The sequence below is a fragment of the Microchirus variegatus genome (genome assembly GCF_963457635.1).
Source record: "Microchirus variegatus genome assembly, chromosome: 9".
NCBI lineage: Eukaryota > Metazoa > Chordata > Actinopteri > Pleuronectiformes > Soleidae > Microchirus > Microchirus variegatus.
Window position 1 is genome coordinate 29,932,733 of NC_139810.1, and position 4,215 is coordinate 29,936,947.

Genomic DNA, 4,215 nt, shown 5'->3' on the forward strand with positions numbered 1-4,215 from the left:
GGTGGCTGAGGTGTCGTTCTTAGAACATGTCTCCAGTGTGGGTTTGTACACCCGAAGGGTTCATCCTGTAAACGTACAGATGCACAGACATTAGCAATAGGCGAGCTGTGGTCGATGCCGAAATATACTTCATAACATACACATATGTAAATATTCTACTTTTTATCTTCATAATCGATTAATCTGTTTATTATTTTCACGATGAATCGATGAATCGTTTGGTCCATAAAATGTCAGTAAATGCTTAAAAAACGTTGATCAGTTTTTGTCAAACTTGGAAATGACGATGTTCTCGAATGTCTTGTTTTGTCCACAAACCAAAATGATTCAGTTTGAATGATTTCTTTGTGTATGTGGAGCATTCATCATGAAAAAAGCTTCAAACCGATTAATCAATTATCAAAATAGCTGACGATTAAGTTTGTAATAATAATCGATTCATAGATTAATTGTTTCCATAAATATCATATACCTTATAACAGTGGTTCTCAAAGTGTGGCCCGCGAGCCAATGGCGGCCCACAATGAATTACAGTTGATAGTTTTAATCCAGGAGCTACTAAGCTTGTTAAATGTTTACTGGACATTACTGGATACAGACCAATAAGTGTGAACTGTAGAACTGAAATCTGGTCATTAAAATGATTACAAATGGGATTTATTTCTGTTTTTTTTCCCCTTTTTTTTCCCCTTTGGTGGCCCTCAGTCCAATGTTGGGTTCCTAAATTGACCCTCAGGTATCAAAACTTTGAGAACCCCTGCCTTATAATAATCAATATAGTCTTCCAGTTTGTTCCTAAAGCCAACCAGGAAAGGAAAATACACTGAATATCCACTGGGTTTGCAAAAAGAACTGTTTGAATGCAATTCTATGGGAAAATTAGCCAACTTTTCACTAAATGTATAACACCAGTGAATCATCCCTATTGCTAGTTTCAGGTCTTCTTTATAAGAACATGATGCTGATTTTGTGAATAATGGTGGGATAATGGAGGAAAATAGACAATAAAGCAATAAAGTAAATGCCACCATTGGTGCAGCTTCATCACAAATCTGTGTGCTTCAAAATTGGAATTGAATTCTTATGGTCATGATCTTAGCTTAGCCACTTGGTGCACAAGTCATATGGTGCAAAAACAGTAATAAGAGAACCCAATAACGAGAATCTGAAAGATAAAGAAAAACAAGAAGGCAGTGCTTGAAATTGGCTGAAGAGTGTACAAGTGTAACCACACTTTCTTAATTCTTCTTAATTACACATCACATTTATTTTCTCCTATATTAGGAAGATGTTTTCCCAACTTAGTAGCTGCACTTGTTTCAGTAAAAATGCACCAGTGTTTGTCCGTCTACAGAGACCAAAACTAACTGTGCATAACAGTAAAAAACAAAAATCCATTTGTGTACAATACCCTCAGAGAGGGAGCACGACACATCTCGTCTATACTTAAAGTTAATGAACGCATTCAGAAGTGAATCAGCATCTGAGCTAAGATGCAGATATTACAGTCTCTAACGCACTGAAGGCTGCAGAAAACCTTGTCCTTTACACTCAGGTCCATCATGAGTCGCTTGATACAACAAACCACTAGGTGGAGCAGCAGCAGCAAGTGTACAGAGGTTAGAGTCAGGGTTTGTGTGAAGAAATCCATCATGTGATATAAATAAAAAAATAAATGTGAATACAACCTTAAAACAAACCACTGTGTCATATTAAAAATGCACCTTTAGTTGTTAAAGACAGATGAACAATAAATATGACTTCATTGTTTTGAAGACAACGAAGACAAAAGAGAGCAAAAGAAAGAGCATAAAAACAAACCCACCCAGACTAGATCACATTAGTCTCACAGTATTGGAAAGTCTTTTCAGTTTAGTGCATAAACTGTTCCACTACAGCAATAAAGCAGATATATCTACAGGCCAATCAGAGACTGTGATTCACAGCCTGGAGCTTCTCTGCTGACAATGCATCGTTGTTCACTCCTGAAAATGAGCTTTATATTTAAGCAGAGCTCTTCTGCTCCACAGCAGGAAATGAACCCTCCTTTTTTTTTTTTTTTTTAAACTTCCTATTGAAACTGCACTGACTCTGTGATAAACTATGATTCTCTTTCTCTCTAAACACGGCGAGCAATCGCTCTTCTCTTTAAGAGATTCAGAGACAATGACAAATCTCTAATAGCTGTGTTTCAGTGGTGTCTCGTGTCTGTATTAGATTCGAGCAGAGATAAATGTTCAGTGCAATCTAATAAACCTTTAGTCAGCTGTAATATTGTTATTTGTCGTCTGCGTTGTATGGTTTCATTTCATCTTGTTGGAAGAGTTCTTTGTTCCAAACAACAGTGGATGACAGCGCTGATGAATACAGGAGCCAATGGTCATTTTCCCTCAGCATCTCTGGGATGAAGGTAAAAGTAAAATGGCCTTCATTTATGTTTGTTATCTGCCATGTACAATATATCGGCCATCAAGGCTAATATGGAGGCTGAGTGCCTCATCCACTCAGCAGTGCATTGAACAAGGGGAACAGAAATGGGTTTTAGGGCAACTGACTAACTTCTGTCCCTTAATCCCTGCTCACCATTAAAGCTGGGGTTTGTAAGTGTGGAGAAGCAGAAGCTGTAACAGATATATTATGTCACTGGCTTCTGTCGTCCCTCTCATCAAAGCGCTTGGCATCAAAAACACTGGGAAACTGGGAATAATTTATAGGCAGCATTTTTCCATCACTTACTCATTTAGGACCAGATTTAGACTTTCTGCATCTGCATCTTTGCCTCGATGTGTCGTCTTCAGCCCCTCGTGTCCACAGCAATACTGCGAACACCATATGTGAACATACACTACTGTTCAAAAGATTGGGGTCACCGATTACATTTTTTTCCACTAAAAGTCACACTAAGAGTTGCAAAATGAATAGAAAATATAGTCAAGACATTGACAAGCATTGATGCTTAGAGTTGCTAAGAGTGCTTAGATGCTATGTCCATTTTCATATACAGTTTAAATCAGGGGTCTCAAACTTGCGGCCCGGGGGCCACATGCGGCCCATCAGTCGATGTCCTGCGGCCCTACACTTATTTTGAAATGACTAAATTCAACATTTACTTATATATAAGCCTGTCTAGTGTTTTAATTACAATTGTCTACATGTATATTTTAAGCTAATTAGTATTTTACTGATTCATTTTGCATCATAATTAGTTTAGTTTTGTATTTACAACATCGTGATCGATAATCGAGATATCACTTTAATTTCTAATCACTAAACTGTTAATTTTTCCTGAATTGTTGGACTTTTTTCACTTGACCTGGCTCCTCCTGACCAGACTAGAAGTTCACTGGCCCCCATGGTCATTTTGAGTTTGAGGCCCCAGGTCTAGAGAGTCTCTGTGGACAGGGAATGCTTCAGGTGTGTGTGCCTCTCTGGCTCATTGTGAAACTCTAATTACAATCATTCCATCCAGTCCAAGCAAAATGATTGAGTTTATTACAATATTGTGAGCTACAAACACCACAAATAACTTATTAAACTTATTAATTCAGACACAAACCTAAAGCTTAAATGCTCAGTACAAACAGGCCATAATATCACTTGAAGATTGTGAAAAAAAGGTCATCATTTACAAGCAGACATCCATGATGCACTGGATTCATTCTAACAGATGTTGTCTATATCACAGCAGAGTGACTCACTGATCAGTCAATGGTAAGAACCTCTTTCACAGCAAGCATGAAAATGTTGCCTTGGAGCTGAATGATCCATGTTAACCACACACACACTTTCATTTTCTTTCTTACTTCTCTCTCTGACCTCCGTCACACACTCGCTCCAGTGTGAGAGAGCGTCGCTCACTGAGTCAGTGTTTGTGGACGAGACCATTGTCAGCACAGCCTGCTCTAATTCATCCACCCTGTGGGGGCTGACTGTGAGCCCCACGTGTTCACGTCCTGTGGGCGCCACTGTCCATGAGCTGACACACACCTACACGCACACGCTGACACACATGAACGTGCTAAACGCACACCCACCCAAACGCAGCAGCGCCGCTGAAAACCCTGTCAAGTGCTGAGCATCACGGGTGAGAGAGAGAAATAATGTTCACACAGTTCATGTAATTCTGTCACAGGCACAGTGTGTGTGTGTGTGTGTGTGTGTGTGTGTGTGTGTGTGTGTGTGTGTGTGTGTGTGTGTGTGTGTGTGTGTGTGTGT